General features: G+C 40.1%; 1 pseudogene; it reads right to left on the bottom strand.

Annotated features, from left to right (window-relative positions):
• On the bottom strand, positions 578–8,697 carry LOC102180433 (annotated as a pseudogene).

Raw genomic sequence — 15,959 nt, 5'->3', positions numbered from 1 at the left:
CTGGTGGGCTGCCGTCTGTGGGGTCGCACAGAGTCTGACACGACTGAAGCAACTTAACAGCAGCAGCAGCAGTAGCAGCAGCTTACATAAAACAGATAGAGTAGGAAATGGCATCCCACTCCAGTATTCTTGCCTGGAGAATCCCATGGATAGAGGAGCCTGGTGGGCTACAATCCATGGGTTTGCAAAGAGTCGGACACAACTGAAGTGACTTAGTATACATAAAACATAAACTAAAAAACTGCTGTATAGCGTGGGGAACTCTACTCAGTACTCTGTAATGGTCTATATGACTAAAGAACAAGTGGATATATGTATAACTCATTCACTTTGCTGTATACCTTAAACTAACACAACATTGTAAATCAACTATTCTCCAATAAAAATATGAAAAAGTACTAAAGGAAAGCCAGCACCATATAAACAGCATACACTTAAATAAAAGAGATGAATGTTTAACATACAGAGTAATGTTTTTTATTCACTGATAAGCTAAAGGTCCATTTCCAGAAGTTTCTTGCTTTGATATGCTCAATTTGTTTTATTAGCAAGTAAAGCCCTATAAAGGATGGCATCATCTAGTCCTCAGACTCAGATTCATCTTCATCTTGACTAATCTGGAAGTAATGAAGCTCATAAGTCTCCTTGTCAGATGCAACCATAGGAAGCCAATCACAAAGATTGGTCTTTTTAAGGTGTTTCTTTGTTCAGTTCAGTTCAGTTCAGTTCAATTCAGTTCAGTCGCTCAGGTGTGTCTGACTCTTTGCAACCCCATGAATCGCAGCATGCCAGGTCTCCCTGTCCATCACCAACTCCCGGTGATGCCATCCAGCCATCTCATCCTCGGTCGTCCCTTTCTCCTCCTGCCCCCAATCCCTCCCAGCATCAGAGTCTTTTCCAATGAGTCAACTCTTCACATGAGGTGGCCGAATACTGGAGTTTCAGTCTTAACATCATTCCTTCCAAAGAAATCCCAGGGCTGATCTCCTTCAGAATGGACTGGTTGGATCTCCTTGTAGTCCAAGGGACTCTCAAGAGTCTTCTCCAACACCACAGTTCAAAAGCATCAATTCTTCAGTGCTCAGCCTTCTTCACAGTCCAACTCTCACATCCATACATGACCACTGGAAATACCATAGCCCTGACTAGATGGACCTTTGTTGGCAAAGTAATGTCTCTGCTTTTCAATATGCTATCTAGGTTGGTCATAACTTTTCTTCCAAGGAGTAAGCGTCTTTTAATTTCATGGCTGCAATCATCATCTGCAGTGATTTTGGAGCCCCCCAAAATAAAGTCTGACACTGTTTCCACTGTTTCCCCATCTATTTCCCATGAAGTGATGGGACTGGATGCCATGATCTTTGTTTTTTGAATGTTGAGCTTTAAGCCAACTTTTTCATTCTCCACTTTCACTTTCATCAAGAGGCTTTTTAGTTCCTCTTCACTTTCTGCCATAAAGGTGGTGTCATCTGCATATCTGAGGTTATTGATATTTCTCCCGGCAATCTTGATTCCAGCTTGTATTTCTTCCAGTCCAGCGTTTCTCATGATGTTCTCTGCATAGAAGTTAAATAAGCAGGGTGAAAATATACAGCCTTGATGTAGTCCTCTTTCTGTTTGGAACCAGTGTGTTGTTCCATGTCCAGTTCTAACTGTTGCTTCCTGACCTGCATCCAGATTTCTCAAGAGGCAGGTCAGGTGGTCTGGTATTCCCATCTCTTTTAGAATTTTCCAGTTTGTTGTGATCCACATAGGCAAAGGCTTTAGCATAGTCAATAAAGCAGAAATAGATGTTTCTCTGGAACTCTCTTGCTTTTTCCATGATCCAGCGGATGTTGGCAATTTGATCTCCAGTTCCTCTGCCTTTTCTAAAACCAGCTTGAACATCTGGAAGTTCACAGTTCACGTATTGCTGAAGCCTGGCTTGGAGAATTTTGAGCATTACTTTACTAGCGTGTGAGATGAGTGCAATTGTGCGGTAGTTTGAGGATTCCTTGGCATTGCCTTTCTTTGGGATTGGAATGAAAACTGACCTTTTCCAGTCCTGTGGCCACTGCTGAGTTTTCCAAATTTGCTGGCATATTGAGTATTGGCATATTTCTTGGTAAGGTACTTTAAATACCTTTTGGAGAACTGTTTCTCAGAAATGACTATGATTTTATTCTTGACAAGTTCAATGTGAACGACATTCCCAAGGTTTCCAGTCCTCCCATTCACTTTAATCTTCTCCCACAGAAACTTCAAAATTTCCAGAATCAAAAATTCCATCTTCTACTGGATGAGTAAGATTCAAATTAAACTTCCAGGTTGACTTCTTAGGCTTCTTGTCTTTCTTCGGTGGGATCTTGAAGGCTTGCCACACGATCAGAGAGCAGATTTGTGTCTTGATTGTGGTGGTTTTAGAAATCTATATGTTTGGGATAAAATTTTATAGAACTACAAAACACATACATACATATAAACACGTGAATGTAAAATATTATAAAAACAGAATAAATTCTGTAGTCTCTAGTCAGTAGTCCAGTGAACATGTTTAACCAATGTCAGTTTCCTGGTTTTGATACTATACTACAGTTGAATAAGATGTCACTGTTGGGGGAAATTAGGTTAAGGGTACAAGGGACTCTATGTACTCATTTTACATCTTCCTGAGAGCTTATGATTATTAAAAAAAAAAACCCATCAAAACCAGGCTATTTTTGTTTTAATGATGAATATCAAAGGTCTCCTTGCCCCTACAGTATAAATACTTACTGTGCTGGTCATTTATAATGCATCTTGTACTATTTTTGGAGGATTACATTTGGTAATTATATGAGAAAAAGACACTGTCTTCCAATGCCAGATAGAGATGTAAAAATGGTGTTAAACTGAAATACAGACTAATTATCACACTGAAGCAACTCTCTTCTCTGGGTGCTATAATAGAAAACTGGATCTTGCATCAGTACCATGTTTGATCAGTGGACAAGAGTAGGTACATGTATTCTTTTGTTCTAAGGAAGGAAGGAAGTGAAGAACTAAAGAGCTTCTTGATCAAAGTGAAAGAGGAGAGTGAAAAAGTTGACTTAAAATTCCACATTCAGAAAACTAAGATCGTGGCATCTGGTCCCATCACTTCATGGCAAATAGATAGGGAAACAGTGGAAACAGTGTCAGACTTTATTTTTCTGGGCTCCAAAATCACTGCAGATGGTGATTGCAGCCACGAAATTAAAAGATGCTTACTCCTTGGAAGGAAAGTTATGACCAACCTAGACAGCATATTCAAAAGCAGAGACATTACTTTTTCAACAAAGGTCTGTCTAGTCAAGGCTATGGTTTTTCCAGTGGTCATGTATGGATGTAAGAGTTGGACTGTGAAGAAAGCTGAGCACCGAAGAATTGATGCTTTTGAACTGTGGTGTTGGAGAAGACTCTTGAGCATCCCTTGGACTGCAAGGAGATCGAATCAGTCCATCCTAAAGGAGATCAGTCTTGGGTGTTCATTGGAAGGACTGATGTTGAAGCTGAAACTCCAATACTTTGGCTATCTGATGTGAAGAGCTGACTCATTTGAAAAGACCCTGATGCTGGGAAAGATTTAGGTCAGGAGGAGAAGGGGACAACGTAGGATGAGATGGTTGGATGGCATCACTGACTCGATGGACATGGGCTTGGGTGGACTCCGGGTGTTGATGATGGACAGGGAGGCCTGGCATGCTGCGGTTCATGGGGTCACAAAGTGTTGGGCACGACTGAGCGACTGAACTAAACTGAAGGAAGGATCATGGTACATGGAATGTTATTTCCTGTGTGGAAAACATCGATGGTCTGTGAATAAAACACCGAACAAGAGCCTCACTGCCAATCCACAATTGGGCCAAGAAATGTGCAATATGTAAATGTGCAATTTTACAATAGTAAAATTAGAGCTAGTCCAGAGAAACAAGCAGGTCCTTAATTTCCATTGTCAAATTAGTTTATTTTAGGGGGGGAAAAAGTGGATTATTTTGATGGAGAAAGATAAAGTAGTAAGGTGAGCTTTGGCACATTCTGTTAGGCATGAACAAATGGAAGCCTTGTAACAAAATGAAATAAGATTCAATGCTTCCCTTTCCTGTTTGTTTAGTAACCACCTTAACAAACTGGAACCCCTGTCAGGCGAGATATTGCATTCAATCAACAGTGGTTTCCTAATTATTTTGGCTCAGAGCATGTCTCAAGGGTTTTCAAATTGTTAAAAATCCAATAATCGCTTCCAAAGGCTGCACACCTGAACACCCCCACACTACTTCTTTTGGCCTGAGTTCCATCAACTAAGACAGGTTTTGGTTTATGTATGATGAACTATGTTTAGTTTCTTTTTTACAAGCAAATAAATAATTTTGCGGCTCATTAGGCTGATCATTTTTTTGATTTGTTTGACCTTTGCTGTGCTTTTTTATCAGCTGGTTTTCTCAGACCTCATTTTCCCCTGTAAGGCTCCAGTAATCAAATGAATTCCTGGACTTGTCAATCTGATGCCATGACCTGTTAAAATGGGATTCATCAGGAGAATTTCATTATGGTCTTGTTAGAACAGTTGTCAGAAATCTTTCATTCCTGCTCTCTGTCCCATTGAGTGATAGGTGACAGATACAAACATGAAAGAAGTGAAACATTTATTAAGAGTTTTAAGTTGAGATGCCAGCTGAGTCAAAAGCTTCCTACATATAGTATAAATACTCTGCAGAAAAGATTTTCCCAAAGCCTTTTGTGGACAATTAAACTTGGAATCTCCTCTTATTGAAGGATTTACCTAGGTGGGAGAGTACTCTCAGTTTAAATATCGAATGGAATGTGCTTTTGGTTTGTAGCAAGTCCCCAAGGAGGATTTAAATTGCATTTGCATTTGCAAAGAGGATTTTAGTCTGATTGCTGTTTGCCTTAAGAATAATCATTCACTGAAGCAATTAACCTGCAAAATAGAATTATGGGACTAAACCAGAGAAAAGGGGAATCTTTATTGAACCAGATGCAGATAGTTTCCATTTTGTTCTTTCCAAGGCTGTAAATAGTGACCTGGGTGGCTGTAACATTCCTCTCAGCTAGACTAAACTTTGGAAAGTTTCTTCTTGACAATAGACCCTGACCTCTCTTTTCTTTGGAGAAAGAAATGGCAACCCACTCCAGTATTCTTGCCTGGAGAATCCCATGGATGGAGGAGCTTGGTGGGCTACAGTCCATGGGTGGCAAAGAGTCGGACACAACTGAGCGACTTCACTTTCACTTTCTCTTTTCTTAGAGTGTTTACTTTAGACAACTTGCTATTATAAATTCTTTCTTTGCCTTTTGAGGTATAAATCTTCTACAACTCTAGAATATTTTTCTCAACAACATGGGAGCCGGTATTTGAAATATGATCCACAAGAAAAATAGAGTCTCTGTGTCCCATTCTTTTTGAGAGGGTAGAAGTCTAATTTCAGTAAACATCAATTAGCAAACACAAATGCATAATCACATTGAGCAATCTCTACACTGCTGTCCTCCAGAACTTTTCTGTTAGTTCACTGCCACACTTAAAAGTCCTCCTGCATTTTATTCACTGAGCTGTGTTCATTCTCTCCCTATTGCAATAGTCTCTCTCCCCCATTACAACAGTCTTGAATTAAAGTCTTCCTCGACTGCTTGGCCTTCCCAAGTGCTGCTAGTTAGTGGTAAGGAACCTTCCTGCCAATGCAGAAGAGACAAGAGATGCAGGTTCCATCCCTGGGTCAGGAAGACCCCCTGGAGGAGGGCATGGCAACCCACTCCAGTATTCTTGCCTAGAGAATCCTGCAGACAGAGGAGCCCGGTAGGCTATACTCAGTTCATAGGGACTCACAGAGTCAGACGTGAGTGAAGTGACTTAGCATGCACTTGACTGTTTAATTGCTCTGGTGCAATTCTTCTTTTACAATAGACCCCAGATAATTTTTTTTTTTTTTACTTTATTTGCAACCTCTACAAATCTGTTTTGATATATTTTAAGAATGAAAAGTTTGTGCGTTCAGTTTTGACTCTATCATTAGATTACTTAAAAAAGCTATAAATAAATATCATTTAGGAGTTAAGCCCATCTATCTTTCTATCTACGTATGTATACATATACATATATGCATATATATACATATATAATTGCTGTCAAAGGCAACTGTAGGCATTGTATAATACACTCCTCCCCTTCTGGCATGTTTCTTTCTGGTCACCAAAAACCAGTGAACTCCTGTCGGGATGAGGAGGTCCTCCTTTCAGAACTAGAACAACAAAACCAGTTGTTCCAGCTGGTTTTTCTGTCTTTGGTTTGGCACCCGCCTCTTACTTCTGATATTTGGTTGTATGTCTCATTATGGATTTGGGTTTAGCCAAAGAATGTTGTGTTTCTGCAGAGAGCATCTGCCAGTAATAAGTGGAATCAGAAGCTATTGGCTCTTCAGGGACACAGCTTAATGCCCGCAAAACTAAGATAGTGATTTGGCTTGTTCTCTAGAGTCAGTAAATGTTAAGTTTTATCTTGGGGAGCAGCAGTGGCTGCTTATCTTGGGGACCCATCATCTCGGCTGATAATAACTAACTAGTTACATCTCTTTGGTGAGGATGATATTTTGGGTCAGTGAGCCAGGTTCAACAATCCTTTAAATTATATTATTATAGTAAATCACATCCTCATTACACGGGGCAGGGGTATATATAGCCCTCAGTCACAAGGGTCAGGAGACACAAAGTCTCAGGTAAAGGGCCATGGCTTTAAGCCACCTCAAGAGGTGCTCGATCAAATGTGTTCTCAACAATCATCTTGGTTATAAGGTACAGTACCCTGGAGTTAGATTGGACTGGCTGGAGTCTTCTCAAATCCTGTTTCCTCTGCTCTTTTGTCTTTGCCAGTTACTGCCTGTGGCTATTTTTTTTCTTTACTCTTTACCAGGCATCTGAAGGCTTCTGGTCTGATACCTAGACAATAACTGTGGCTTTCCTCCTCACGTCCACCCTTGCATCTTAAATTAAGTTTGATATTTGCTGAAATGACCTTTTATTTTTACCATGGCTTTTATTTTGGTTTCACCATCACTTGCCTTAAAAATCCTGGAATTCAGCCATCTTCAAAAACAGAAATTTTAATTAAATTGTGAAGATTTTAAAGATGAAGCCCAGAATGAAGTCAGAAAAAGTTTTTGATATTACACAATGATATTAATATGTCAAATGATGCTTTGGTTGGTTAATCAGGAAATGAATGGGAATGTAGGTATAACATGATGTCTCAGACTTTACCAGACTGTGGTCGCAAAATGTGCTTACATATTTACTCTTAAATACCAGGTTATGGTAGTTAGAACTCTTACCAACGAGTTGACTCATATTCAGTTCAGTTCAGTCACTCAGTCGTGTCCGACTCTTTGCGACCCCATAAATTGCAGCACCCCAGGCCTCCCTGTCCATCACCAACTCCCGGAGTTCACCCAAACTCATGTCCATCGAGTCGGTGATGCCATCCAGCCATCTCATCCTCTGCCATCCCTTTCTCCTCCTGCCCCCAATCCCTCCCAGCATCAGAGTCTTTTCCAGTGAGTCAACTCTTCGCATGAGGTGGCCAAATACTGGAGTTTCAGCTTTAGCATCATTCCCTCCAAAGAAATCCCAGGGCTGATCTCCTTCAGAATGGACTGGTTGGATCTCCTTGCAGTCCAAGGGACTCTCAAGAGTCTTCTCCAACACCACAGTTCAAAAGCATCAATTCTTCAGCGCTCAGCTTTCTTCACAGACCAACTCTCACATCCATGTATGATCACTGGAAAAACCATAGCCCTGACTAGACGAGCCTTTGTTGGCAAAGTAATGTCTCTGCTTTTCAATATGCTCTCTAGGTTGATCATAGCTTTTCTTCCAAGGAGTAAGCATCTTTTAATTTCATGGCTGCAATCACCATCTGCAGTGATTTTGGAGCCCAGTTAAGCCCTCCTAATAGCCATTATGTGACCCTCAGAGGCCTACAATCCAGTTTGCCGTTTGGGAAGGGCTCCCAGTTGACAGTGCCTGTTACTGGAATGCAAACATCTATGTCCAGGGTGACATCTCTAAGGGCATCCTGTCCTTGGCAGGCCAGAGAATCTCTGGATTCTCTGCTGAGGTGGAAAGTCTAATTCTTTTCTGCTGTCACACTTTGTTATCAGGGCTAGCAGTTCTCTCTTGAACAGTTCCCAATGTAAGGCCCTGTTTCCAGAAACTTCCCCTGTTCCTGGTCTTTATTCTTTCCTCTTCCCCAACTGCCCTTTCGTTCCACGCCACTGCCCTGCCCCAACCCACCCCCCAACGCCAACTTAACACTCCTGGTAAAGCAAATGCATCTTTCTGCCCCAGCTGTAAAATAAAGCTCTGGGAGAAACACAATCAAAGACAATTTGTACCAGAAGGGATATGGAGAATGGGAGAATTGATAGCTTCAACAGCTTCTGGATTCCACCTAGAGGCAAAAATGCCCTGATTAGCAAACAAAAAAGAGACACAGTAAAATGTAAGCCTTCACTCACTGTGAAGGCCTTTTCTTTCCTTCATTTCTTTCTTTCCTTGGTTGCCCTGTTTCCCTAGAGTTGACCTCTGTCAGGAGATAGGCTGGAAGCCACTGTGCATCAGCTCTAAACGAGGCAACTGTCAGGGAAATGGACTGACCTGGTCTCTGGTCTCTGCAGTTAGGGGCATAGTGTACCTGAAACGTCAGGCTGTTAGTGGACATCATGAACAGCGCTTCTTCAGCTACCTCTGCCCGTTCAGAGAGAAGAGTCAGTCAACTGGTGGTGGTTTAGTCCCTAAGTCACATCTGACTTTTGCGACCCCCATGGCCTGTAGCCCATCAAGCTCTTCTGTCCATGGGATTTCCCAGGGGAAAAGGCAAAAACAAGAAATTAAGGGGAATAAACCCAATAAGGACAGAAGACTTTGAATTATCAGTTTGAAGCAAGGGCCTCTCAAACCACAATGAAGCTTTTTTTTTTTTTTCCTGTGGAAGTGAAAGTGGCTCAGTCATGTCCGACTATTTGCGATCCCATGCACTATAGCCTGCCAGGTTCCTCTGTCCATTGAGTTCTCCAGGCAAGAATTCTAGAGTGGGTTACCATTCCCTTCTCCAGGGAATCTTCCAAACCCAGGGATCAAAGCCATGTCTCATGCATTACAGGTGGATTCTTTACCTTCTGAGCCACCAGGGAAGCCCAAGAATACTGGAGTTTATAGCCTATCCATTCTCCAGGGGATCTTCCTAACTCAGGAATCGAACTGGGATCTCCTGCATTGCAGACAATTCTTTACCAGCTGAGCTACAAGGGAAAGGGAATCTTAATTGATTTGAATTAGGGTGTTTTCATTTGTTTGTTTGTTTTGTTTTGTTTTTCTTCTCTCCTGCTGATGAAGGGTGATTGCCTTGGAAGCTGCTGGTGAATCCTATTCTCACAGAGGTTGGATGTGCATATAGCTAATCTGGTAATTCCAATCTGGATGATCTTTTTCCTTGGAGTTGAAATTTCAGGATTTTGACACCCAATAATAATTGAGGATCTATTAATAACAATGGGATGATTTGGAAAACCATCATTTCCCCCTGTTTTACAAGGTTGTCATAAATCATTCATAAAGTCTGCAATTAAGAAAAATACATACTTGCATTTCAGTGACATTTAATTTGAAAACATTTTTTTTGATTCGTTGAAAATTCCCATTTTATTTTATAGTTGCAGTTGCATTCTCACTTCTGAACAGTATCCGTGCCACCTATCAAATGTAATACATAAATAATTTCAACATCACACAAAATTTACAAAGCTCATAAAATGTTATTTTTATATTTTTAAACAAAAAAATTAAGTTATAATTATGATAGAAATACTCTGTAGAGGCATTTTAAACAAAATTATTAATATTGGTAGCAATAAACCATCCAATTATATACTCAGTACTGTTTGTATTCTGACTTCTGACAAGTGAGAATGGCTATCTTAGATGAGAAAGTAAACTATACTCTTTGGCTGACAAGATTGAAACTCATCTTGACTTTGAAGAACAAACAAATCAATTGATTTTAATTATAATTATGAATTATCTTTTTCCTTGTACCAACACTTAAATTATTTCACTCTAAAACTTTCATAGAAGAGTTTCAGGAAAGGCCTGTATTTAAGAATTTTACAGGAGGCAATAAACCATAATGATTTAGAACTTAGATTTATAGAGACCTCAGACCTGGCCTTGAAACCTGGCTCTACTCCTAACTAACTGTGATGCAGGTAAGTTTTTTCATATTTATGAGTCTCAGTCTCCTTATTCGTAAGTAACATTGACTTAAAGGTGTTTTATAAGAGGTGAGGTTCTCTGTAAAGCACATACTAAGTACTTGTTAAATGGTAGCTATTATTTTTATTATGATTATTCATCTCAAAATCAGGTCATCAAAATAGGACTGAAAATTATCCTGCTAAAAGTAATGTAATATTCAAAATAAAATAGATTAAAACCTTAACTAATTTGGAAATCTGAATCACTGGGAGGAAAGTAATTTTGATTCCAAGAACAAATAAATACATATTTTAAAATAAGTATTTACTCGGCCATATTGAGTCTTAGTTGCAGCATGCAGAATCTTTGGTTGCAGTGCATGGACTCTCTAATTGTTGCATGCAGGCTCAGTAGTTGTGGCGTGTGGGTTCTTTTGTTGAAGCACATGGGCTCTCTAGTTGTGGTGCAAGGGCTCCAGAGTGCTGGACACAGTAGTTGTGGTCTGGGTTTAGTTGCTCTGTGGCTTGTGGGATCTTAGTTCCCTGATCAGATATCAAATCCACATACCCTACATTGCAAGGCGGATTCTTAATCACTGGACCACCAGGGAAATCCACAGTAACAAGTATTTATTGCATCCTTACTATGTTCCAGGTGCCAAGCATCACAAATGTTGCTCTTGTCTTTCTTATTTTCAAATAATTTACTTCCACTAGCTCCTTCCTTTTAGCTTATGAAATACTGTTCAGATCTCTGCAATTGTTAGAAAAGAAGGAAAAGTAAACAGAACATCTATTTTTTGATCCTGCACACTTCAACTCAACATCAAGTTCTCCATACAAGAATCCTGAGAGTTATCCTAAATCCCAAATTCTTTATTATCTCCCATATCCAGCTGATCAGGTCTAGAAATATCTTTTCAGTCCATCCTTTCTTCTCATCATGAAGGCACTGCCTTTGGGCATGCCATATTATTTATTACCTGGCCATGGAACAGTCTCCATTATATTGCTGGTAGAATGATCATTATAAATGCATATCTGATTCTCATTTTTCTTCTTAAAATCTTTCAGTTCTCTCATTGTAGGATAAGGTGCAAACTGTTGAATATTGCTTATAGGACTCTACAATTTGGGTCCTACCAAGAACTTCCTAATCTCTTCCACTCCTTCCCCTCACTGTCTTTGAATTCTATCTTTCAGTCTGTTGACCTCTTACCATATTGAGAAATCCTATAAAGGAGATCTGATAAGTCAAAAGCAGTCTCCTTCTTGGTACTTCTGTTTTGCATAAGAAATCAGATCTGCTTCAGTTTTGTACACATATTTGCATCACTAATTTAATCAGTTAGTAGGCCACATTATTCTTTGTAATCAACATTTAAAAAAAAATTGGAGCATGAACCTTGGGGGTCATACCCTCATCTAATGTGGCATAGTCAAATCTTCCAACAATGCAATGCCTTCCACTAATAAATTCTGGTGATTTAAATTTTCTTCCTCTTCTTATGTAATTATTTTCTTTACCTATTTCTCCAAGAATCTGTTATCATCATTGAGGGAAAAACTTACCTTCAGTCAGTTCAGTCACTCAGTCATGTCTGACTCTTTGTGACCCCATGAATCGCAGCATGCCAGGCCTCCCTGTCCATCACCAACTCCTGGAGTCCACTCAGACTCATGTCCATCGAGTCCGTGATGCCATCCAGCCATCTCATCCTCTGTCGTCCCCTTCTCCTCCTGCCCCCAATCCCTCCCAGCATCAGAGTCTTTTCCAGTGAGTCAGCTCTTCGCACGAGGTGGCCAAAGTACTGGAGTTTCACCTTCAGCATCATTCTCTCCAAAGAAATCTCAGGGCTGATCTCCTTCAGAATGGACTGGTTGGATCTCCTTGCAGTCCAAAGGACCCTCAAGAGTCTTCTCCAACACCACAGTTCAAAAGCATCAATTCTTCGGCGCTCAGCTTTCTTCACAGTCCAACTCACATCCATACATGACCACTGGAAAAACCATAGCCTTGACTATATCTCCTGGACCCAGTATATTGCTCAACAAAGGTTTGCTGAATGAACTTAACAAATTTAGAAGTTTTTTTTAAAATTGTTTTGTAGATCTTCTTGTAAAATTTTCACTTATCTCATCCCAATAACTAATTTACAAGAGAAAAAAAGAACAGAAATTAGCCAATAATTGCAAAGTAAATCTTACAGGTCTAGAGTTAGAAGCTTTGTTCATACCTCACTGACAATGATGTAGTGAACATCTTTGAATGATGAAGATTAAAGGAATGATGGCATACACCATAAATTCTTGATGTTATCAAAGTTAAATTCTCAGCAGATAGACAGACTGTTGTTTCACCAGTGTTCATCGTTGGCAAATATCTTGTATGTTTGTTATACTACTGTGTTAATAACAGAATTTCATTTTTTCTTATGTGGATATTAAATATAAAGAGATAAAAGGGAAATTGGGAAACAGCCCATTTTAATTAGTCTTTTCCTGAAAAAAGTCACATCTTATTTTTAACTAATTACATTTCAACTCTAAAATTTCAATTTACTAAGCTATTTCTCAGAATGCATGAAAATACAAACAGGTTTGCTGATGAGCAATGAAATGTAATTAGCATATAAGTTCAAAAATTTTTTTCTAATCAATCCGTGGACTAGATTTTGTGCTTTAATAGGTATATTTATCAGTCACATGTCAACTTTTAAAGTAATCTCAGATAAGTAACAAACAGGACAATCCTAAAATAGTTTTTAATAATTTTTGGCTTGAATACTAGTTGACTACTTTCAGTTCAGTTCAGTCGCTCAGTCCTGTCCGACTCTTTGCGACCCCATGAATCACAGCACGCCAGGCCTCCCTGTCCATCACCAACTCCCGGAATTCACTCAGACTCGCGTCCATTGAGTCAGTGATGCCATCCAGACATCTCATCCTCTGTCGTCCCCTTCTCCTCCTGCCCCCAATCCCTCCCAGCATCAGAGTCTTTTCCAATGAGTCAGCTCTTCTCATGAGGTGGTCAAAGTACTGGAGTTTCAGCTTTAGCATCATTCCTTGACTGACTGACTGAAGTCGCTTAGTCGTGTCCGACTCTTTGCGACCCCATAGACTGTAGCCTACCAGGCTCCTCTGTCCATGGGATTCTCCAGGCAATAGTACTGGAGTGGACTGCCATTTCCTTCTCCAGAGGATCTTCCCAACCCAGGGCTCGAACCCAGGTCTCCCGCATTGTAGACAGACGCTTTACCATCTGAGCCACCAGGGAAATCCGATAGCATCATTCCTTACAGAGATAAAAATAAAAATGGCTTAAACAAAATAGGAACTTTTTTTAAAAAGCGAAGTTTGGGATAAGGGTTGCAGGGTGCATGATCAGCTCATGGACTTTCTTCTGATTGGTTGGTGGTAAGATAACAGCGTGATGTATTGGGAATCATAATCGTCAATCTTCTGGCTCCAACTGAGGCAGGAGGCAGATGCCCTCACCCCCACCTCCCCACCACCAGGGTAAAGCTATCAGAGATTCATTCTCTGTTAACTGAAACTCTAAGATTAGAATAGCAGAGCAATTAAGGGAGAAGGCTGGGCCCTGCCCAGAACACATATCTCTCATCCTCGAAGTCAGGAGACCTCCCTGACCACACATACACAGAAAGGCTCCTTGCAGGCCAAAAAGGTGAGCAATGGCAAGGGATGCTCTACTCAGATGCTTTTTAAGTAAACTCCATCTTGGCTAAGAGATGTGTGTGCACACTTGGGCGGATCCTGAGATATACCAAATACGGACTCTGAATCAGGCAAATCAAAATGATTGGCCAAAGGAAACTCAGAAGAAATGCCCCATAAAAGTAGTTCAGACTGCCACAAGGGCACCACTCAGTGATTCTCTCTCTCCTTGAGTCTGACAGTGAGTCTATACACACACTCATTTTTTCCCCCTCTTAATAAATACTTTACTTGCTTCACTATTTTCCATCTTTGTGGAAATTCCTTGCTGCAAAACCAAAGGGCCAGGGACCTTGTCACTGACCACTCTGTCTAGGCTAGGATCTAGTGCTTTCATCGCCTTGACTCAGTCCAGTCTCTGTGTGGGAATCCAAGCCCTGCTCCAAGCCATTGCAAGCCAAGGTCTCCCAAGATCACAATCTGGGATCTGTACATGTGGTCAACAGTTTCTATCTGGTGGGGGCCTGGTTTCTGTAAAGCAGCTCAAGGATGTGCATCTAATTGTTGTCTATATACACTGAGAAGTAATTAGGAGTCCCGACTCTGTATTATCTATCATTCAACTAGTATTTAAGCTACTATTATTTTTCTTACTTGACTACTCTTCCTTTGTTTCTATATCTTTTCAAATCTCGAATCATTAACAATTTGAGTCAGCTTTGGAAAGTTGAGGAAGGCCTAGGAAACTAAATTTTTTTTTTTTTTTGGTGCAAACAAGACATGGGAGACACACAGAGGTCCATCACTTGCAGGGTCCTTCTCAATTTACTTGGTTGCCTGTTTTAAGTTAGTTCACGACCAATACATTTGAGTTCCAGTGCTGAAAGGGAGAAAGAAGTGGCTTATGTGGCTTTCACATTACTTTAGATCATCCTATTGGCTGCAAAGGGGTGCTGAGGAATATAGAACCCTTATTTAACTGCAAGGGAACTAGGAAGTATAGTCTGTACCTTGGACACAAAATGTCCACTTAATACTAAAAGAAAGAAAGGGATAATGGATAGTAAAAGGAAGTGAACAGTTTTTATCACAGTTGTGCAACCTCAAAGATAGAAAGGTTTTCCGTAGATAAATAAATGCCTAGTCTGTAGTTTCTTAGGGTAAATCAATGTTTAGATTTGAAGAAGTCAAAGAAGAATGCCAAAATACCTGAAATTCTTTGCTGGCAGCAGTCAATCAGATGAGGAGGATATAAGCATTTTATCCACTGTAGCATATCTCAGTCTATTGTTCATACATAGTTCAGTGATGCACAACGTGGAAAAAAATGAGAAGCAACAATAGCAATGTTTGGATTGCTAAATTTGATTCTACATAGTGTAAATCTTTTTCTTTAGAATGTTTAAATGGCAACATCAATGCCAAGATGAATTCTTCAGCAGCTACCTGCTTAAAAATCAGGAAAACAAACTTCCCTGGAAGTGTGCCTGGAAGAGAAATGACCAGAGTTGTTTTACATTACTCATTGTCCATTATAGTTACTTCCTAATGAAATTTCAGGTCTGTCCTGATTTCATCGCAGTTGCTCCTGAGGAAGAGAAATCTCTCTTGGGAAAATACAATTCTTTCAAGTTCTCTAACAGGTTTCTGTTGATCTAGCTACCCTCAACTTCAGATCAACCAGATTTCCTTGCATGTTTGTCCAAATTCTCTATCACATGGTGACTAAAGCATAGCTTCTGACATTTCACATAGATCATTAGAAACACCTTTAGGCAATGGATGACATCAGAACAATTTGCATCTGAAATCCTATTATTCACTGAGATTAATTAACAGTGTGGTATTTAGGGAATTAACATTACAATTCCTCTTGATGCTAGTTGCAGTTTGTGTCCCCTGCAGGGATGACACTGAATGAAATCTTGCAAGTCATTTCAAAATAAAATAACTATGAGAAATAAGTGTGTGCTGAGCTAGTCCCAGAAAATACTTGAAAAAATTGCTTGCAAAGCTCCC

Source organism: Capra hircus, chromosome 21, assembly GCF_001704415.2.
Source record: "Capra hircus breed San Clemente chromosome 21, ASM170441v1, whole genome shotgun sequence".
Taxonomy (NCBI): Eukaryota; Metazoa; Chordata; class Mammalia; order Artiodactyla; family Bovidae; genus Capra; species Capra hircus.
The sequence above is the reverse complement of the archived record's forward strand: the minus strand, read 5'-3'. Positions and strand labels throughout refer to the sequence as shown.